This window comes from Triturus cristatus, chromosome 2_1 (assembly GCF_964204655.1).
Source record: "Triturus cristatus chromosome 2_1, aTriCri1.1, whole genome shotgun sequence".
Classification (NCBI taxonomy): domain Eukaryota; kingdom Metazoa; phylum Chordata; class Amphibia; order Caudata; family Salamandridae; genus Triturus; species Triturus cristatus.
In genome coordinates this window covers 40,005,338-40,029,602 of record NC_140581.1, presented here as the reverse complement: position 1 = coordinate 40,029,602, position 24,265 = coordinate 40,005,338, and the positions used below count along the sequence as shown (strand labels likewise).

The 24,265-nt window shown below is 39.2% G+C and overlaps 1 protein-coding gene across 1 annotated transcript in view; it reads right to left on the bottom strand.

The window, feature by feature from the left end:
- LOC146863677 (uncharacterized) overlaps window positions 1-23,992 on the bottom strand; it is a 33,431-nt gene extending 9,439 nt beyond the window's left edge. The window contains exon 1 of the mRNA XM_085636651.1: window positions 23,830-23,992. The gene's annotated coding sequence lies outside the window, so the exon portion shown is untranslated. The remainder of the gene's footprint in view (window positions 1-23,829) is intronic.
- Window positions 23,993-24,265: the final 273 nt, after the last annotated feature.

The window sequence follows — 24,265 nt, the reverse complement described above, 5'->3', positions numbered from 1 at the left end:
CATATATGGTGTCTGCGGTTCTATAAGTTCTGTAACCAAATATTCTATTCATCTGTGTACCTATGCTGTACCTCAAACCGTAGTGACACCTAGTTAATGTTAGCAGCACTAGAAATGTTCAATGGTTTGGGAAAAAAAGGCAGCACTAAACAATATACTTGTAACAATTGTGGCGCAAAAACATGTTGAATACAAAACACAAAACTTTTAAAAAAACGAAAATCACTACTGTTATCAGTGGCAGATCAATACATGTGGGAGTACAAACAACAGTAAAGCATTTACATTCCTCCCTAGTTATTGAATCTCACTAACAAACCAATCTTCTACATTTGGCAGTGATCTTCTGTTACAATAATAACCCTACCTAGCGGGTCTTATCCTAATAAAACGATACAGACCAGTCAACATCAATTTAACATCATGTCCTTATACATTCAATATACATCTGCATATCATAAAACATATCATCAAATCTGCATATCATAAAACATATCATCAAAAAATACAAATAACAAAATAACTGTGCACGTAATAATATGGCCTTACTAAAAGCAGCTTCTGTGTCAATCAGTGACCCTTACTGCAGTGCCCATACAAGCACCAACCACAATAAAGTGCAATTGCTTCACTTTAATGAGCCTCTGTATGCATTATCAGACGGTAACCTGAAGTCATGCAGTCATGAAATTCTACATGTGTTTCACGAAAGAAGTAAGTCAGGCACGTTCAGAGTGTCTATTCTCAGACAATGACTGCATACCTTGCCCTCTGAAGGACAAAAATAGAACACGTGCTTCCTATTTACAAATGGCGCACGCACAAAAGGGAAACTGTCACAGAACTACCAAAAACTCATAACATCCAATAAACCATCCCGGGGAACCTCATAAAATCCTCATAATCCAGGCGATATCCGTTATCCAGTAGCTAAGTGGACCGACAATATCCAACCTCTTTCCTACCTTGTATTGATGTAGGAGAGCCTCCACTGTATCCACACAGCACTCGGTGGAGCACTTTTTTATTGCTGAAAGAATACGATAGTAAATCGTATCTCTCCTTCTCTTCTACCAGGCCGACCCGTAGCCCCCTGATAAAGAGGCGCTCTCTGTTTCACTATATACAGAGAGACCCAACAGCAAGCTATACCAAAAAGAATAGCATTGAAAAGACTGCAGACATAAACAGCCTCTCCTTATCCCTTATTCTTTTTACTTTTTTATTGTCTTTCTTCTATGCCTGTTTTCCTACAAAAACCAATGTAAAAATGTAAAATGTAAAAATGTAATACTAAAAAAGAGCTAAATAAGCCCGTGAAAGGCGCAAGACGCAGCCTTCTCCTCCGGGCACTCAAGGCAAAAACAATAGCACACACATCTATATATAACAAAAAGGAAACAATAAACCAACAACTTCCTGACCGTACTGTCCAGCTCAGAAGTCCATGCCGCACACACAAGCCTCCCCAGTTAGAAATGTCCTTAGCGAGGCCAACCAGACAGGAGACAGGAAAGAACTGAGAGCCGAGAAAAACACAGAAGCCTCACAAGCGCTCCCTTCATAAACCGTTACCAAAGCGTCACTTCACGTCAGGTAGTCATAGTACTCACCCGAGTGCTTGCACTCAAAGGCTTCGGCCAGAAAGGAGTCACGAGTGCTCAGTCTGCGTCCCCTCGAACCCAGCCGTTACTGCCCCCGTCTGCAGGCACTGCTAATCCGAGTCACGGCACCAAAATGTCGGAGGGAGGATTTATTACAGGACAAGGAAGCTAGGGGCGGTACTCAGAGCCCCGGGAGCTACCACAGAACTGGGCAGGAGAGTGAGTCAGGGACAAAAGGGGCACCTTAATTTGAGCAGGGGTGCCTGGGAACGCTCGCTCTAGAATTGAAGAAAACAGACATGTGAGACATGGAATTTGAGGTAGAACACAATAGCAGTTTAATGAGAAGATGCAACTTCAAAGAAACCGCAAATCAGAGACACAAAATACAGAATTCATATAATCACATGTCCATTCTCTCCGTATCAGATTGCCTGAGAGAAGGAAAGCATTTTAAGAGACAAGTTATACCTAGGAGATATGTTTCAGAGTACAAGAACTCTATTACCTAGGAACTCTCACGTCTACTCTAGAGCTGGCATTCCTGCAATTTTGGATGAAATGAATACATGTTGATCAGACATTTCATATAGGTGAACACAACACAATGCTAAGCAGGCGCAGAAGCAAACACAAGAGCCCCTAAGAACTCTTGGGGAAACCTACGGAATCTGTCTGTCACCTACATACAGACAGCGAGGTAATCCGTTGAGGTGTCTGTGTGCTCCCCTTATATACTAAACTTTGGGCTGCTTCGCACGCAACTCTTACCCAAAAATAAACCTCGTCTGCAGAATTTCACCAGACATGTCGTCATTTACCACTTAATGCTGACAATGAACTAGGTGAAAAGGTCAGTTTCTCAGGCCAATCGCTTGTCGTAAATTACACAGAGCAAGCAGAAACTATAAGTAGACATTGTGCGCAAAGCAAAAAATACAAACAGATATTGTGTTCAAATCGAATATCTACATACATAAATCCTCTCAACTTAAGCTCTGCGGTTGCCACTTCCTGAAATGCGGGAAACCTGCCCAGGAAACAAGTGCTATGCCAGGATGCAGCTTACTGTATGTTGAAGTGTCAAGAGGATGCTGAACTTTTGGTACCGACCGGGTAGGGTGGGGGCTACCAGCTTGGAGGCAGAAAGCTTCGCAGAAAGAGGAACTGAATCTGCGTTGGGTCAGAGTTGGGTCAGACCTGCCATCAGCCTGCGATGCACTAAAATGGCAGAGCCACGGTCAATTTAACAAAGGCCTATATAACATATAAAAGGGCCTACACAGCACGGGCAAGTGGGAGGGATGTCTCAGGACAACTATATGGGACAATCAGTCCCTTTCTCAGCCTTACACCGGGTCGGCACACTAAATTCATTCAAACGGGTCTGAGGTCTTCCACACTAGACTCATCGCTCGTATATCTCAATAAGACTTGGCTCAGACATCGAAATTACCTTTCCGACGTGTGTTTCTTTCGGTAAGTGTTGTGGTTGAATGATACACAACAGCGCTTTATTTTGTTCAAGTTACTACACTGAGATAATGTACGCAATTCCCATGCCTCTAGTTGTTCTTGAATTTGACTTCATCTTAATATAACCCCTGAGAGCAATAGCACATCTGCCTTTAGGCTATAATTATGCAATTTGCACGAGTTCTCTAAGAACTGCAGGACCTCAGTTCCTATGAAAGTACAAATATATACAACTGATGATATATCCTGCCTCTTTACCATTCTTATCTTTGTCATTCCAGTGAATTATAAATAAGTTTCACTCCTCTTGAAGTCAACCCTATATCGAAGGCTGTTGATAAAAATGCTGGTTCCTAGTATGTATTCATTTGTAGTATTTTTCATCATTTAGGTGATGGGAATCTAGAACTTTTCTCTTTCCAACATCTATCGTATCACACTTATTTTTCGGTTTATCAACTTCACATTCTGGTGACTGTGGACCTCTTGGGTGTCACTTTTCTATTCTATTTTCTTGTTCCCAACTTCAGCCATTATTCAATTAAATTAGACTTTAATATACTTGGATTATGCTCATTGTGGTTTTTTGTGCCCACAGTACCAACAGTTGTCAATATTTGACATATACGCAAAGCGCCCCCACCACATGATGTCGGATATGAAATGATGTTTGGCATATGTTGTTATTTAAAAGACCTATCGAACATGCCCTGAAGAAGGAGCCTTTACTGGATATATAGGATCTCCGAAACGCGCGTTGGCGCTGGTCTTATGTTATTATCATTGTCTCATTGTTATGTATATTGTGTTTTTTCCTCATTTTTTTGTTTATTGTGAATGTATAGTCAAATGTGCCATATTGGCAGTGTGTTCAACATCAATATGGTGTGGGTTTTTTAGATAGGTTGTAATTGTTTTATATATATAAACATATTTGTATAGGTTTTCTATATTTAAAAAAAGAGAAAAAAAGAATCAATTGAATGAATTGACATGTTCTAAATAAATGAAATGACATGTTCTTAATACACTGTTGACTGTGGGGTCTATATTATTACATGGACATATTGCCTAATTTTTAAATAAATAGGTGTAGGAAGTTTTTGTTGTAGTTTATAGGTTTTCTCCCTGTACCTTCCTCACACATGTGAAACAGTCAGGGTCCCTCTATCGTTGTTTATTGAATCTCATAGATAAAGCCCATAATACCATTATGAACGCCGTATTGCTGTCGGTCGACGCCAAAAAGGCGTTCGACCTGATTGACTGGGATTTCTTAGACAAGACCCTTGCTCACTTTGGCGTGGGAGATAGATTTAGGGCTTGGGTGGTAAGCTGCTATGACAAACCCACAGTGGTAATTAGAGTAAACTGGGTGGCCTCCCGGCCCTTTGAGATAAGTAGGGGTACAAGACAGGGGTGCCCCTTGTCACCCCTTCACTATGCGCTTTACGTGGAACCCCTAGCACAAAAAATTCAGGATAACCCCGATATCTTCAGAGGGGAACGCCATACTGTGAGTCTCTATGCCGATGACATTTTGGCGTCCTTGGAGTTCCCCGAGCGCTCGATACCTGCTTTTTTACGGGAGTTAGATGCCTTTTCGGGTCTCAGGTTTTAAGGTGAACGTCGAGAAATCCATGGTTTTACATTTGGGTAGTGGGGCAGCCCGACGTGAGGACGATTGGCCACGGTACGGAGAGCTACAGTCCCTTACTTATCTGGGGATAGACCTCGCCTCTTCTGTTCCACAAACGGCTCCTTTCTCAAATTCAGAGACCTAAGACAGTGACAAATGCATTCTTTATCCCTCCTAGGCCGCATTGCTGCCATTAAAATGAATGTCCTACCCAAAGCTCTCTATATTTTTCAGACCATACAGGCCTGGCCCCCACCGGGGACCCTACATAAAATACAAAGTGCAGTACAACAATTCATCTGGGCAGGGGCGCGTCCCCGTATGAGCAGAGGTCTCTCTTACAGGCCGCCGGAGGAGGGGGGATTGGGTATCCCGAACTGTCTCGAATATTTTAGAGCATAACAACTTTGACATCTGGTGGAGTGGAGCAGACCTGAGTCCGAAAAAACGTTGGCTGTTCCTGGACCGGGCACTGGCGAAGCTCTCCCTGTTGAAAGTGCCTTTCTTAAGGCATCCGGATAGACCACCAAATCTTAAGGGCTCTTTAATCACAAACACATTGTTAAGAGTCTGGGACTCGGTAGCAGTCAAGCGCTGCCTCACATCCTTTCCCTCGCCCTTGACACCCATATTCGACGACCTGGAGTTTCTCCCCGGACTCGACGCACAGGCTGTCCTCCAATGGTGGGCAACGAACTGCAGGTCTGCGGAACACCTCTCCGATTTAGATGGCTTTCTCTTGTTTGCAGACGTGAAGCGATTTTACACAATCGCCGCTCCGCAACAATATCAGTACTTCCAAATTCGCCACAGGCTCCCCCATCCAGAGGTGCACCTGCTGATGCATAGAAAGCTCACCGCATATGAGAAATGGCTCCTATCCAAAATCTCCGATAAAAAGATGATCACTGAATTATATAGCATGCTGCGTCCCCCAGCTCCCTCCTCGCCCTCGGCGGGGCAGCGGCGATGGGCGCGAGAAATTGGGAGAGACTTAACGGAGAAAGAATGGCGGGATGTATATTTTCAGGCTCACCGTACGGCTCGCAATACCGCTAGTAGGGAGGCAGCGGTCAAAGTGGTCAATTACTGGTACCTCACACCGGCCAGGCTGCATAAAAGGAACCCGGACCGCAGCCCGACATGTTGGCAAGGCTGTGACGAGGTGGGTACATTGACTCACCTGCTATGAGACTGTAAGAAACTGACTGACTACTGGGGTAATGTACTAGATGACAAGCACTTTGAGACTGAAACCCCCCGATTCCCAGCCTACACATTACTGAAGCTCCCCAATCCACTCACCTATCCGCTGAAATCGATAAAGGGCAAACAGATGGGCCTAGCGATGGGAGCAGCCGTTCAACATATCCTTTCCTTAAGGGGCACGAAGACACGAACAACCCACACAGGCTGACTACATAAGTTGTGGTATATAGTGGGCATGGACGCATTCCCGCCACTCTGACGAACTCTACGGCCTCCTTCAAGACTATATGGCGCCCACTGCTGTCTCTGCTTCCGCTTGAAATGAACAAAGTGACATGCCCCAAGTATCTTCAACTCCTTCGGCTCACCGAAGCACCACCTACAAATGAAGTCCCTTACTTTTCGCCATCATATCCTGGCTATGGGGGTCGTCCTCCGCTGGACTTCTGTTGCATTTACCTCCCCGCTCATCCACGACGATTCATTGGGGCTCATATGTGGATGTATGGGTCAGGCCAGAAGGGTGAGGGGACGGTTCTTTCGAGTTTACAATATGGGATTGTTAGCGGTACTCAATGCTGTTTTTTGCAGGTTTGCGTATCAAGAAACACAGAGTTCACCATGCAGATGCCCCACCGGCCTATGGATGTAGGTGGCAGATGTTGTTATACGTCTTTAAAACCAATAAAAGATTTAAACCATAAAGGGGGCATTCAGTGTAGGCAAAAAACAGTAGGGGTGGGTGAGTGTAGCAACTTCGCCCACTCGCGGAACTCCACGGAATTCCACTGTGTTTATATGCAACTCCGCGAGCTCCACCCACACATAGTTATATTGAGGAATCCTCACACAAACAGTAGATTCAGCAAGTCAAGAAACTTCATGTGTGCCCACAGTCAGGCCCACATTAAATCAAGCTAATATAACATAAATATATATAATTATCAAGCATACATTCATAGGAAATATAAAGACGTCATGATTCTAGTATAACCTTAATGCACTTGAAATCATTTAGTATGTTTACAAATAATACGTGTCAGTATGATGTATTACTATTTTTCAAATGTACTAATGTGTTAACATTTTCTACATCAAATTTATATAATCTTGTTTTAGTTGTATTCCATTAATACATGTGTGAAGTACAATCTGTGAATGTTTTGTGGAGGCATTATTAATTAGGAATGTGTAACACCTACTTTTCTTTTGTCATTTTGGTGCACACGTTTACATATACAAATGATACATTTTTAATCAAATTCACCATTTAATCAGATGTAATCATACTATTTGATAAATTCTCAATAAATATACACTTGTAAATGAAAATAAATAACGATTAGAGGTAAACTCCATAATGTGAAATTAGCCATTTACACATTCCTAGCACCCGTTAATGAAATCTAGGAGCATATCAGCAACACTCGGCAATAATTATCGCTCAGCACAATTAGCGTGATGATAATTATCGCCGGGTAACGTGGATTTTTATCGCTGAGATAGCGTGCTATCAGCAACGCTTATCTCCTCAGCGATAAAAATCCTCCCGCTAACTGCCTAACGTGAGATTATAGCTGGAAACCCAGCGATAATCTCACGCAATGTGGCGTTAGCTTGCTGATAGGGACTCACAAACTTAGCCGTGATATCCACCCTCCATAGGATATCATGGCTAAGTCTGTCCTGAAGCAGGCGTAAGGAAAGTAGCGATAACAGGGGTTATCGCTACTTTTCTTGCTACTATGCTTCATAGCGTGGGGCTTGATGAGAGGAGAAATGTCGTTTAGCGACATTTGTCCTGTCATGTTAGGTCAGGAACGCCCACCTTGCATCTCATTAGAGATGCAAAGCTGGGCATAAAGAATCCCCACACTAAAGCAAGGTTTCACGCGTTAGCGTGGCCTTGCTAATTAGGCGATAAAATTATCGCCGCTTTTCGGCCGAAAACGGACGCAAAAGCGGCGATAAATTTTTAACGCCTGCTTGTAAATATGCCCATAATTTTTTAATGCCTGCTTGTAAATCGCTACTTTCCTTACGCCTGCTTCTGGACTGACTTAGCCATGATTTCCAATGGAGGGTGGATATCATGGCTAAGTTTGTGAGTCCCTATCAGCAAGCTAACGCCACATTAGGCAGTTAGCGTGAGGATTTTTGTCGCTGAGGAGATAAGCGTTGCTGATAGCACGCTATATCAGCGATAAAAATCCACGTTACCCGGCGATAATTATCCTCACTCTAAGAGCGCTGAGCGATAATTATCGCAGGGTGTTGCTGATATGCCCCATAGTTCTTTGTCAATTAGTTAACCACAGTCTATATTACTTATACAAATCATATCACCTAGACTACATCTTTTCTGCATGCTTTTACGATGCAGTAACTAAGAATTCTTTTGTATTGTCATGTTTTCTTGAATGTGTAGATAGGGGATGTTTATTAATTCTCTCTCAGAAAGTGTCGTAATCGGGTTTCTCATGCCTTAAAATTGGAATGTAACTGCCTCTCTAACATCAACAAGAGGATATCCCCTACTCAGCGGATTCTAATTCTGATTACTGCACTCATGCATCACTAACCGACTCTCATATACTCCCTATTCTCATCACCCTGGACCTAAATATATGTAAAAAAATGTCTGAAATGTATTATGTTAATTCAACATACATGTACAAAAGGCAAGTAAAAACGTAAAAAATATATTATACTAAAACATCTTGGGGCAGATCTATGTTGCAGTTGCGCCACTTTTACGCCGCCGTTGCGTCACTTTTGTGACGCAGCGGCGGCGAAAACCCTGCGCTATGTTGCGCCCTATTTACATCGTGACGCATCTATGGAGATGCGTCACGGTGCAAAGCCCTGCGCCATATGAAACCTGCGGCAGGTTTCATGTGGGCGTTTCCATGCAGGGGGGGCGTTCCATCGCAGGAACGCCCCTGAAAAGTGACTCAGTGAAATCTATAAGATTTCACTGAGTCACTTTCCCAACGCTGATGCGTCAAAACCCTGCGCCTGCTTGAAGCAGGCATAAGGCTTGACGCACCATGTTAGGTATGGGGTAGGTTGGAACAGTGCTGAAGTTGCGTCGCGCTTGTGACACAACTTCAGCACTGCGCCAACATTACGGCGGCAGATACGTCACGCATCTGCTTGTCCTTGCGCCACGATGCACCGCATTGTAAATGCGGCGCATCTGCGGTGGCGCAAGGGCAAACTTGCGTGACGCATCTTCCCTGGCGCATCCATGCTGATTTGCAGGGATGCGCCAGGGAACATAAATCTGCCCCTCCATATAATTAAATTCCACTTTGCACATAATTTCCTCTGCCCTCAATATATTCAGAGGAACATACAAAACAGTTAATCTTGTTTGAAAAAGGGTCTATAATTTGTTCCAAGTGCAAAGAAGCAAAAAGAAATAAAAGTTCATCAAACAATCACAAATGTTATTTCAAAACTTTATACAATAAAAAGTTGTCGAAGCGGCATTTCGGTTGACGAAATCGATATGCCACCTTCTTCAGGACTTTAGTAAATGCCAACAATCATCTATAAAAAATGTACATGAGACATAGTGCCAGATCAAATATATGCACTTCACATCTTTATATACACAAAGTTCAGTGCTGACGTTCCCACTCACACACAAATATGTCTTCCCATTCAACCCTGGGTGCTCCATCTATTTTTAGATGAGTTATCTATAGATTTCATCATAATTTCAATTATAAATTTAAAAAACCATTAATTAAAAAAGGAGTTTTCTATGAAAAAACTGTGATAAATTACTGTTTATTATGATTGTCCAAGGTCGGCACTTAATAGCTTTTATGATTCTCTGCACGTGTTCACTGTATAACAGAAAACCCTTTCTTTTAATATTCTGTTATGTATATATAAGGCTTCCGGTTTTCCGTTTAAATGGATTTTTGCATATAAATACAGACGGAAAAATATCTTTCCCTCGTCTGTATTTATAAATATAAACGGAAAAATGGCAGTAAATATGTTAACTGAGAGATTGTTTGTAGCTACAATAACGTAGCATGTTTGCATTTGTGGATTGGTCAGCCAGGTTTCAGGTGCTTGGGACGTCAGCTTTTTGTTAGGTTTCCCCTGTGAAATGAATCCAAAAAAAGAAAGAAACCCATTTGCTGGAAATGTCGTCTTTTTCTGACATTTTTCTCTTGAAAAGTGCAGCCTCAGGACGGAAAAAAAATCAGTTCAAAGCATGTAAAAATAAATAAATAAAGTCACAGTGGACGCAAAGTGGCCAGTTAAGCGCTACTCTTTTTTTTTCTTGTCATTCTTTAAACAGCATTGAAGTGCACCATACTTGGAGGTGCCATAACAAAGGCAGACAGTAAAGGGCCATCAGGCATCATTTTGTCGTAGTATCCTGGCTGGGGCTATGGGAGTGGGGAGGAGATGCACACATAAAAGCAATGGAGGGGAAAAAATGCATACAGCTTATCACGTTTCAGACACTTAAAAGAGGCATGCTCTTCAGTCCCTGTAAAAAAGAGATAGGCATGCACTGTAGGAATGTTAGATGTGCTGGTCCGTCCCTGTATTTACACAAATAACAATTCAAATACCTTTATTTTGCTTTATTTATTTTATAGTGCTATAGCGCTAATCATCTCAATGCAGGGTGTCAGAGCACTTTGTATCACACGTACACATTATAAATTGACAATAAATCATATGTGTGTAAATCAATGTGTAGGATGTGTTAATTAAGACAGTGGGGGTTACTAGGTGTAGGAGCCACATGTCGTTCATAGCTCACTGTACTGTAGTAGAAGGATTACAATTTATGAACTGCAAGTAACAAAAGGACCTCTTTGTTCAAACCCTTAACCCATTTACTCATCTACATAAATCTATCAAAACCTATAACAACCAAATACTCATTGTCTATGTAAATAAATGTGAAGAAATACTAGCTGCAGCATCTTATTTTGCTTGCGACAAAAATAAATGTGGATAAGTACAGATAAAATAGCAACAAAATAAATATGTAGAAATACAGATGGAAATGTTAAAAAAAAAAAAACTTAAAACCGGGAGACCTATTTATATATAACAGAGCTTCATTTCTTAAATGTACTAGTATCATCTTACCTGCTGATTGGTCTTTATATCTTAAACCACAGGAATATTTGTAAATTAATCCCTCTGCAGTCAACAGGGCCTCTAAAGTTTAACAATTCAATTCAGAAGGGCTAATTCCTAATCATGAAATATATAGATATACCCTCTCTTTTTTAACATCAATATAGTGCTCACCTTCAGTTCAATAAACCTGTTCCACTTATTTTGTTCTGATGTGGACAATAATTAAGAACTTCATTAAAATCAATTACAATGCCAAACCACCAAATTTCTTCACTTTCTTGGTCAGTTACATCTTTTTATAATCTAAAGACATAAGTAAAGTCCATAAGTAATTTTAAGATTCAAATGGGACTGGTCACTCATAATGATGTTTAATACATAATATTAAAAACATATCATTATAAATGTGCAGACATTCCTACATAGGTAGAATTCAAAGGCAGGGTTGCCACCCATTTCAGCCTCTAATGCACCCTCACCTATATTCAATGTAAAAGTTTGTGTGAACCTTCAAATTATTGTGCAGTTTAATATCAATTTATTATGAATACTACCTCACCGTTCTATGAAAATTTTAAACATTGCTCACGCTTCATAGAAAATGTTTTCTTTATATGGCAAGGTGATAGAAGTACATTAGAGAAGTTCATTCTATGGATCAACTCTGGTGATATAAACTTGAAGTTTACCTCTCCCGTTAGCCTTAATGTCTGTAACTTTTTAGATATAAGCATTAAGGCAGTCGAGAAGAAGTTAGAAGTAGAACTCTACATGAAACCATCTAATAGAAATACAATGCTGCATTATAATAGACACCATCCTAGCTCCCAAAGGGACAATCTACCATACGGATAGTTTTTGTGATTAAAGAGAAATTGTACAAACAAAAAAGATTTTGAACATCACGCAAACTGTCTGAAAAAGAAGTTAGATGATCGAGCATACCCAAATAAACTAATTAAACAGGCATACAAGCGTGCTAAATATTTTAATAGTGATAACATTTTTATAGATAAGGACAACATAGAAACTGATAAGGATCAAAAGATAGTGGTTGTAACCAATTTTGCAAGTGTCAGTAATAAAATCAAGAATTTGATAAATAGATCATGGACCTTATTGAACGATATAGGCAAACTGGAAATTCCTAAACCTATTTTTGCCTTTAGAAGAAATAAAAACAATCTGCAATGAATTGGTGCATACATACAAGGAACTAAAGGTACCCCAACAAACTAGTTTACTAAATGGTAAAAAAAATAGAAGGGAATTTCCCTTACAGAAGTTGTGTGAATTGTGGATCTATGATTCAGAGTGATTGTATAGAACACAATGGCATGAAACATAGATACAGATCTCTCCTGAATTGCAGAACCAAAAATGTTATTTTCCTGATAATATGTCCCTGTGTTAAAGGGTATGTAGGTGAGATCAGCAGAGAGGTAAGAACCAGATTGAACAAGCATAGGTCTGCAATCAGGACCAACAAGATAAATGCACCATTGACCGAACATTGGCAACAAAATAAACATACTATGAAAGACATCAGATGGGCAATCTTAGAAGGTATTAAATGCCCAATCAGAGGTGGTGACGTAGATATGAGAAGAAAAAGAAGGGAGCAATTCTATATGAGTACATTTTACACATTTAGATCAGGTTTAAACAATAGGGAAGAATGGTAAAGGTTAATACTGTAGAAGCAAATAACTGAAATGGCTCATGACAACTAGGATAAGAAGGAAAGCAAGAAATAAAAGAATGAGGAAATAATGATTGGGCATGTTTGACCGGTCATACCTAATTACATATGTAATACTGTTAAAAATTATTTTAACAACAGGGGTAGTATTATCTGACTTATAACATCAATTATCATAATAGAATATGTTTTTTGATAGTACATCTTTAGACCTATAGATGTAATTATTTAGATAGGGATAATTTATGCTATAAACTTGGACAACAATAAGTAGTGGGGTCGCAAAACAATACCCCTTTGCTAGTTGTTTAATAATATGCGAAAGAATTAGTATAAATATTAATAAAGTTCAATTGTCACCATTTAATTATGGCAGTGCTCTGGTGATTAGAACAGAAAGAGGTTAGTATGAAAAATATGGTCTCTTTAAAACAAAAAAATAATAATGCATAGATCATCGCTTTCTCGCATTGAGTCTATGTCAAAACGCGACCTGCCGTATCTAAATAAAGTTGGAATTGAATTTAAGGAAGCAATAGATCATAACATGATGCTTTGCTTATGCGACTTGTTTAAATAAAGTTCCAAATTAATTTAAACTATGTTGAGGTCTTTTCTGCCCACTTCGCGTGTATAAATAAAGTTTAAATTGTACTCAAATTAGGAACACGTGAGTATACGCGGTCTGAGTTTCAGCGTGACTTGGTTTCACTCCTCTGAAAGTTAGAAGCGGGAACAGACGTCCAGTTCTGAATAAACACTTGGGGTGAGTTTGGAAGCTTGAAGAAATCACTGATGGGTGTCGGGTAAAGAATGTTAATTGAAAATACGAGCCTTTAGGGAGGAATGAAGTTACTGTTTACTGTGATGCGAAGTAATACACCCGAGTGAATGTATAGTTTTGTAAATTTTATTAAGAAACCACGATCATGTTTAATATCTAAAATAGAGAAGAATGCTGACAAATACGTGGGCTTTTACCGAGTATTAAATGAATTCATTATACATCGCACTCGTGTGGGCAGTGAATATGTTTAATTAAAAGCCTGTCCTCTATTTTGAATTATTACAAAAATACCCCACAATAGTATTTTGCACATGCTTTTGTCTCATGATGGGTTTAAAAACAAAGGGGCATATTATCAACGGCCAGCGTTAATTATCGCTGGCTGCTCTGTGCATGAGAATTGTTATCGCCGGCTATCGCAGATAATTATCGGCATGCTAGCGCTGTATTAACAACGCATAGCACAGTGGCGATAATTATTCCTGCAATAGCGTTGTTTTCCATGGAACATCGCTGGAAATCCAGCAATGTTCCATGGAAAACGGCGATAACCTTGCTGATACGACCCTGTGGTTGTATCAGCATAATCAACCTCCAATACTAAGTATAGGTAAATCAGCATTTTTGCAGACATTAGTTTTTGGTGAAAAAAGCAAAAACTAATGTCTGCAAAAATGCCTGGGCCTCCTTGTAAATATTGCGATGTGCACATCAGCGATATTTACAAGGTTGTTCTGCCCAGTGATGTCCACTTTGCATCTCATTAGAGATGCAAAGGGAGGCGTCGGGTAAAAGGCTGCTAACATGGGCTAATGCAGGTTATCACCCTCTTGTTAATAGGGCTTTTTTGGCTTTTAAAGCCAAAAAAGCGGAGAAAAGGCCCTTGATAATATGCCCCAAAGCCACTATCCACATTATAAAAATGTGGGACGTGAGACTATCTATAGGTATGAAAGGAGATGGTTATAAGCTGCCATTAAATCCCTATTGTCATTAAAGGTATGGCAGAAAGTGAGAGATGTGGTTTATTAGACGTATGCAAAAAGAATGGCCATGATCTAGAATCAAGGAGGCAATGGAGAAGGGTTTGTGAATCATACTCATATAAAATATAGGAGGCCATAGTATAGTATTCATAATAAATTGATTTTAAGATGCACACAAACTTTTAAATTGTATATAGGTGAGGGTGAATTAGAAACTGAAATGGGTGGCAACCCTACATTTGAAATCTTCCTATGTAGAAATGCGGGCACACGTATAATGATATTTTTTTAATAATATGAATTAAACATCATTATGAGTGACCAGTCCCGTTTGAATGATAAAATTACATATGGACTTTGCTTATCTCTTTAGATTATAAAAAGATGTAACTGACCAGGAAAGTGAAGAAATTTGGCATTGGAATTGATTTGAAAGGAGCTCTTAATCATGGTCCACATCAGAAGAAAATAAGTAGAACAGGTTTATTAAACTGAAGGTGAGCACTATAATGGTGTTAAAAAAAAGAGAGGGTCTATCTATATAATTTATGCGTGGGAATTAGACCTGCAGACTTGAATTGTTAAACTTTACAGGCCCTGTTGACTGCAGAGGGATTAATTTGCAAATATACCTGTGGTTTAAGATATAAAGACCAATCAGCAGGTAAGATGATACCAGTACACTTAAGAAGTGAAGCAGTGTTATATATAAATAACAGAATATTAAAAGAAAGGGTGTTATAGAATAGAGTGAACAACTGCTGAGAAGCATGAAAGTTATTAAGTGCTGACCTTGGACAATCATAATAAACTGTAATTTATCACGGTTTTCCATAGAAAACCTTTTTTATGATTACATTTTTTTTTATTTATAATTAAAATTATGATGAAATCTATAGATAACTCATCTAAAAATAGATGGGCACCCAGGGTTGAATGGAAAGACATATTTGTGTGTGAGTGGGAACGTCAGCACTGAACTTTGTGTATATAAAGATGTGAAGTGCATATATTTGATCTGTAACTATGTCTCATGTACATTTTTTATAGATGATTGTTGTCATTTACTAAAGTCCTGAAGAAGGTGGCATATCAATTTTGTCCACCGAAACGCCGCATCGACAACATTTTATTGTATACGTTTTTGGAATAATGTTTGGGATTGTTTGATGAATTTTTTATTTTTTTTCTTATTTGCACTTGGAAATAATTATAGACCTTTTTTCAAAGAAGATGAACTGTTTTGTATGTTCCTCTGAATACATTGAATTAGCACATTGATCTGAAAAGAGCGGGGCAAAGGAAATTACGTGCAAAGTAGAATTTAATTATATGATGTTTTCGTATTATAATTTTTTTATGTTTTTACTTGCCTTTTGTACATGTACATTGAATTAACATAATACATTTCAGACACTTTTTACATATATTTGGGTCCAGTGTGATGAGAATAGGGAGTATATGAGAGTATGTTAGTGATGCATGAGTGCAGTAATCAGAATTAGAATCCACTGACTAGGGGATATCCACTTGTTGATCTTTTAGTGCACACTGTCCCCTACACATAAAAGGGTACCTCTCAATTTTTTATAATAATTGCCTCTTTAACACCAGTGCTGTTGTGTAACTTCACTGCAGAGGTCTAATGAACAACAAGAACGCTAACATTCTGTATACAAGACAAAATTGAGTGACTCCTGAACACTATGATTTTTGAAAGGGGGCTGTTGAATGTAAAGCTTTTCCTATGGTGTCTTCTGATTCGTTAATGCAGATATGAAACCAGAAGTTTAAATTAAATATAATGGAAAATAGGGGTTTTATAGTCGTTTGAGGCATTATATCTTTACTGTGGCTTCTCATATTTGATGAGAGAGATCCATGCCTAAGTTCAGCATCCCCTTTTCACATAATTTCATAACTCAGGTGACCCATTTTCTCTGTAACCTAATACCTCCCTAATTTTAACATTTCAGTAGCCATCACATTTTTTGAATCTCCTATTTAGAGAGGCAGTAATCTATTTATGAGTGGTTGGTGTGTTTGGACATTGAGTCCCTATGCACGAACATACCTCAACAGGACACAGTTGAGATGGTCAAAGAGATATTTGGTCAGGAAGGAAAGGACCTTTCACCTTTGGAAATTTTCATTGTAGAATGTATTGAAATTATTCTTATGAATAACATCTTTCTATTCATGAATGACCTGTACTGTCAAATCAAAGGCACCAGTATGGGAGCCACTTGTGCTCCCAGCCTGGCATGCCTCTATGTCGGCAAATTTGAGGATCGCCACATTTATAATGAAGTCACCCCTTATTTTGAAAATGTAAAACATTGGTCTAGATTTATAGACGATGTGTTCTTTGTCTGGAAGGGAGATGAGGAGGACCTGGTATCCTTCCTAGATTGGCTTAACTGTGGTGATGCCAATCTTAAATTTACGGCCAATAGAAGCAAGGAATCAGTGGATTTTCTAGACATTACTATAAAAACAAAAGATGACATACTTAATGTGGAATTATATACTAAACCGTCAGACAGAAATACTCTTCTACATCATACGAGCTATCACCCCAAGAGCCAGAAGGACGCTATTCCTTTTAGTCAATTCTTAAGGATTCGACGTAATTGTAGTTAGAATAGGGATTTTGAAAAGCATGCACTATCCTTGCAATAAAAATTTCTACAAAGAGGATACCCTAAAAGACTCATCAAAGATGCTCATAAGAGAGCCAAGTACTACAATCGTGATAGCATCTTTGAGACCCATGGGAAAACAAAAAAAGAACCAGGAATTGTGATGGTGAGCAACTTCAATGGTATGAGTAACAAACTAAAGAATTTGATAAATAAAAATTGGTATCTTCTGAATACACCAGGGAAAAGCCCACTTGATAAGCCCCTGTTCTCATACAGAAGAAACAAGACCATCCGCAATCACCTGGAAAAACATTTAGAGAACCAAAAATTAGTGTACAAACAAGTATACAGGATGGTATGAAATTGAAAGGCAACTTCCCTTGTAGCTCATGTACACACTGCAAAATAATCATTAAGGAACAAAAAGTAGTATTAAATGGCATATCACATTGGATAAACGAAATGGTCAACTGTCGAACTAAAAATGTGGTGTATCTTTTGATCTGTCCCTGTCAAAAGGGATATATAGGAGAAACTAGCAGAGAGATGAGGGTTCGTCTAACTGAACATAGATCAGCCATAAAGAATGGCAAAATAAATGCTCCATTGGTAGACCATTGGCAAGCGATGAAACATAAGGAAGATGACCTTAAATGGTTCATCTTGGAGAAGATGAAAATGTCAATACGAGGAGGTGATATCGATAAAAAAAGAAAACAAAGAGAGCAATTTTTTATGTCCAAATTTAAAACTTACCATCAGGGACTTAACAACAGAGAGGAATGGGAAAGAATCATTAGGTAGTGAAGTACACTAGGACGCAATGTATTGTACATGACTATCTAATCGAAATCAAATTTTCTCATAAATATCTTTATAAATATTTTTACTGATAGTCACTCCTCTAGAGAAGATGCCTGTACTTCTCATAAATATCTTTATAAATATTTTTACTGATAGTCACTTCTCTAGAGAATATGCCTGTACTCCAACAGCAGCTTTTTGTAGGAATATCCTAACAATAAGTATAAGGATTTCTGTATATATGACCTACTGACCAAGAAATGTGTCAATAGGTCTTCAAAAAACTTTGAATAGACATACATCTGACCAATATTATGTACTATGCAGCAAGAGAACTGACAATGTAGTCTTTTTTCAACATTTTTATGTTCTCGATGTTTAATATCTAAGTAACTGTGGTACAGCCACAGAATATCAACTATGTAAACCATAAAATATTAAGTGGTAGTAGTAACGCATAAAAATCGCACTATAAATTTATAACAAAAACGGACAGTTAATTAATAAATGCGATTTCCTGGATTCGATCTATATGTTGCAGGGTTTAATAAAACATGAGGGTTTTAAATATTTCGTAAGGAATTACTAAACGGCGGCACGCAGGAGTAACCCATTATGTAACTAACAATTATGGTAGCGGTACTAGCGACAGATAAAAAACGCACCATACAAGGATAATATGAATGGATAGGTAAATGATAATATAACTCCCTGTTTTTGATTTATACCATGTATTAGTCAATAAAGCATCAGCAATTCAAACATTGACATACTGAATTAACAAAATGGCGGCACGCAGTAGAAATACGTGATTACGTGCTACGTAGTATTTAAACAGGAAGGTTGTGACGCTATAGCCCGTGCACAAACATCCATGAACCCCGTGAGACGAGACGCTGTGCGCTCCAACCAGGTAAGAGATGGAAGGTCGCCGGCTGTTAGAATAGGTAGCACTTTTTATACGGATTGAAGCGGTTTTTCTATTTACCGAGGTAGCTCGAGCGCTACTTTAAAATACGATGTTGTAGATTATATGGCTAAGGGAAGATAAAGATAGTGATTTCCCGATATATGATTGCAGCGGATTGAAGTGGTTTTTCTATTTACCGAGGTAGCTCGAGCGCTACTTTAAAACACGATGTTGTAGATTATATGGCTAAGGGAAGATAAAGATAGTGATTTCCCAATATATGATTGCAGCTGTCTATAACTTCTAGCAAGACCGCCGGAATAACTAATTGACTATTCATGCTGCAAACTAGTAACCGTTTTCGTAACTCAGAGGGTAGTATGGTTTTTAATTCCTTAGCCGTGCATCCCAAAGGCAAGTGAATAGATACCCTTTGCACTAAATAATGACATTTGGAAGTATCTAAATTGTGAATAATTAAATGTGTTTACGACATGAGCTACTGGGAATTGAACAAGTAAATATGTACGGTATGGCGCACTCCGTAAATAATAGTATCCCTTTTTTTGGGAATGGGGAGGTGATTGTAAAAAAAGATTTGAAGGCATTCAAATCTATAAACAAAAGATATTCTGCCATAAAAACCTATATACGTGCCTCCACTTGAATTATATCAACAGTGAGAGAACCATTGACCTCGTGTGAAGTAGTCCAAAAGATTTGTACCACACGGAATGACAGCTGGCAAGGATTTGGAATGATATAAACCCCAAATCTCCGTTTCAACGGTGAGCTAAACTCAGAATTATTTCAAAACATTGTTTTTATTAAAAAGTAACTTTTCTTTCTAAATTAAAATCCCGAATAATTAGGTTCCAGTGTGGTTTGGAGACTAACACTAGCCTATATGCATTTTACCTTACTAGGGTGTATGAAGCACTAACCGCCTTGCACGTATAAATCTAAATAAGAATTGATGAATCCTCATTAGAAGAAACTAGTGCAACAACAGGGTAAGCGGTGCTACAAAACATATTATCACTTTTTCTTTAAAAAGTCTCTTTAAGAAGTTTTCATAAATACTCAATAACTGTTAAGTAATTAATAAGGATATAAATAGGAGAAACTTAATTAATTAAATGTTTATAGTACCTGTATTTGTTTTGGTAAACTAGGATGAAGTGAATTGAGACACTCTCCCATGGCTATATAGGACAATGAGTAATAAGCCCTGTTTCTGTGTGAGTATAATTAATTAATAATCTATAAAAAATACAAACCTAACCGAGACTAATCTGAATGATAGGTCTTTGAAAAATATGCAGTAGTGTCACCACCAGTTCATTGAGCTTGCTCGATATGTCTCTTTTATATACTAAACAAATAAGGAATGTACTTGAAGAGACGTTTGATATCAACATTGAGATTCTAACACGTCTATAAACAGACCTTGGCAGTGTGGCACTTAACAGATACCCCTGCATGTATATAGACACACTTTTTAGAATTTAAAGCAATTGAGGATGTTGTATCAGCTGTTTAAGTCATCCACTACCAAGTATTTTGAACCAAAGAAAAGAAATAGCACTATAAGCACATATATGTAAACTAATTGTATGTATCCTTCCCTTTTCTTTAGATTGATTTTAACCAATAGTGAGAGCTGTTTTTAATGTGTTGGTCCTGAAGAAGGTGTTGTACATTAGACATTACACCGAAACGCGTCGACAAGAGGACACAATTGTATTTGCTGTTTTTATACTTTCATCTTTATTGTATTGTCTATTTTATTCATAATGTTTTATTTTTGCTAAAGTTCATTATGTGCAATAATTATTATTGTTGATTAGAAGTGTTAAATATGAAATACTGTGAACGATATTTATGATTGAATAGTCTTGGATACAATAGTGTAACACAGTTTGCAATAAAGGAATTTTGAATAAAATCATCATACTCTATCCCTATGGTGCTATAGTCTGTAGTTTTCTTGTCTTTGGGTTCATAATACATTGTATATGACTGTATTTGTTGGAGATCTTGGAATAAATACAAAAGGGAAGCTTTTTATTTTTGAAAAACTCTACATACCCGGTCCCTTTTGGCTAAACCTGGGAAACTCTCTCTTTCTTTACTTTTACAGTAATCTATTTAAGACATATATTTTATTTAAAATGAATAAATGCATGATCCAATAGGTGGAGAGACCCTCCAAAGAAGTTGTTGTTTTGACATTTATTTGTTTTTCTATTTAGTTTGTCCCACATTCTCTTCCTCCATGATTGAGCACTAGCTTTAAAATAATGTCTATTGTGAGTTCATCATATAGGAATAATAAAACATTTCAAAAATGTGTATTTGATGTCTATGCTAAAAAAAATGTTGATCTGCAAAACCTAAAAAATGACTGCATTCAAGACTAATTATCCAAAACACATTTTAAAATAAAAAAATGTAAATCAGATTAAAAAATAGGTTTCAATTTTAAAACACAGTGAAAAATGTCATGGGCTACTTAATGTTCACAGACTTATGAAACAAAATTAATTTATAAAGCGCTACATATGCTCAGAGAAGAGCTTCTAGGTACTTGCGCTCTGAACACAATCAGAAAAGCCAGCAGAAAAAAACTATAAGTTGTGAGTGAACAAAAACGTTTTAAAACGTTTCAGAAAACATGAGCGAGTTGGCCAACCTCAAGGATCTAATGGGAACATGAAAAGGGACAGATTCTGAAGACTGGTAGGGTCTTGCTTGAAGACTTCCCAGTGAATATGGGATCAGATTTTGAATTGAATCCTTTTTGTTACCGGCTGCCAGTGTAGATCGTTTTGTCTGGCCAACATCGAACAAAATCGAAGAATATTAAGTGCACGTCTAGAAATTGAAATATGTAAAATAAAGAAATGGAAAGGAATGTGTTGTGGGGCTTGTTACAAGAGTGGGTAGCAGCAGAGATAAAAAACATTTCAGGGAAGTGAATGATTCTAAAGCTGTCTTCTGCAGCAGCGCGTCCCGTCTCAGTGCAGGCACATTCTGTGATCTTGTTTAAACGCTCTAGTTCTTTATTAGAACAATGGAATGTTGGGCGCTCCATTAAAAACAATGGAGGGCTTCTAATGGCTGGTAGAAACCCGCAGCTTCAACATTCTAATGTTTTCCTTCCACAGCTGTTGCTGTGACTAAAAGCTTCATGGAGCCCAAGGGCTTTTGAATCCCCTCGGACCCTGCGAGGTCTTTCTTTTATTTGTTAGAATATTCTGCCGTGGCAGAATGTTCTAATAGCCTTATAGTCCTCCGTAGCTGGGCTATACCGGCATTAAACTCCAGCTTCCTTGGTAAAGTTTTAACGCTGAAGCCGGCCTTTTAATGGCTGGTATAATCCGAAGGATATATGAGAACAATGGAATGTGGAGTGCTCCACTAAGACAATGGAGTGCTCTGGGCTTCTAATGGCTGATAAAAGCCCGGAGCAACAACATTCCAAAATGTGGCTTTCACAGCAACAGCTGTGTACAAATGCCTCATGGATCCAGAGGGGATTTCAACCCCCTCAGGCTCTGTATGGCCTTTGTTTTAGTAATTAGACCATTCTGCCCTGATGGAGCAGAATGTTCTAATAGCCTTATAGCCCACCGTAGATGGGCTATACCGGCCATTAAAGGCCCGCTTCTTTATTATAGGCCCTTGCCTTCGGCTCAGGTCTTTAACGCTGGACAGGCCTTTAATTGCCAGTATAGCCCGCTATGGGGGCTATAAGGCTATATTCGAAATCCATGGTTTTTACAGACAGCTCTTATGGGAAGAAGGCGTAGCGCTATGTGGGTTGATCCTGTCATGAGGCATGCCTCAGGTACTAACTAATAATTTCCTGGGTAGATATCAACAGGCCAGGAGCCCATTAACATGCAGAGTTCTGGGTAGTGTACAGCTGTCTGATTTACTATTATAACGAATGAAGAGCATTAAGTCCTCTACTACTCATTCTAATGGTTAGAGGACTTTTGGCTGGAAGTACCTTGGTTGTCGTTGGTTGTTCTATGTCCATTTTATTAATACGATCATTGCGCATATATGATGATGAATGTATATTAAGGCTGGTGGGTTCTTGACTTATTTTATATTGTAATGTTTTGTAAACTTTTATGATGAAATTTTTATCGAATAAAGTACTATCAAACAAACTATTATAATGATACATTGTGACACATTCCTGATGGCAAGACTCCAGAGAGTAGGGGTAGCAAAGACAGGGACAGGGGTGCCACAAGCCAGGAGTAGCAACTGTTAAATTGGATCTGAAGAAAGTGTGACATGTCCTCTCAATCGACTACTTGGACCATATTGAGTCACAGACACAAAGTTTAGAATTGCAATAAAATGTTGGACAGCTTAACAGTCCTCTGCTACAAACATTAATGACTTTTTCATCTGCTTCCTTTCCTACAGGGACTCCGGGCGCATCTTCCAATAACTTTGCTGGAAAGGAGTTTGTTACGGCCTTCATGCAGAACTGCGGCTGCGACGACACAACATGGATTCCCTTCAAGATTCTCATCCGCGCAGTGGACTGCTGTACTACGGTTAAAGTTTCAGTATTAGGTACAAACTTTCAGCAGAGTGAGAACTTAACCTCAGAAGAGATTTGGGGTATTGAGATCCCACGCTCTGCCATGCTGTCTGGGTCCAGCAACTCTACTAACCAGACCGTCTCCATCACATCGAACAAACTGATCACCGTCCAGTCCATCGGTGCAAGGTGCGCAGGCGCGGACACCGCCATTGTCTACCCCCTGGAGTATCTTGGTCGCCAATACTATGTTTTCACCCCACCGAACCGCCCAGGTTTATTTCATGAGTTCGCCGTCATCAACTGCAAAGCCTCCAATCGAGTCAATATTACATTTAAAGGGACCGTGCTCTACGGGGGAGACACTTACCATGCCGACAGCACTCTCACCCTCATGCTCACTCCGTACGAGAGTGTCCAGTTTCAAAGCAGGGACGGCCTCACGGGCTCCAGGGTGGTAGCGGAAGAGCTGGTGGCGGTGCTCTCTGGGCACCAGTGTGCCCAGCGATATGCAGATCTCTCAAGGGGCCATGTTTACGAGCAGCTGCCCCCAGTGTCACAATGGGGCACGGACTTCGGTGTCCCCCCACTATCGGCCCGAGAGGGGGCGGACTCGGTGTACGTCATTGCTTCTTCTGCCACCAATGTGCAGGTCTGCAAGGGATCTGCCCAACAGAGTATCTACCACATACAGGAGGGGGGCACCTTAGCTCTCGATGTGGGGTCAGGCTTGATGTCCCTTTCTGCAGACACCCCCATCATGGTCCTGTTTCACTGCACAGGAGGCGTGTCCTACCAGGCGCCCC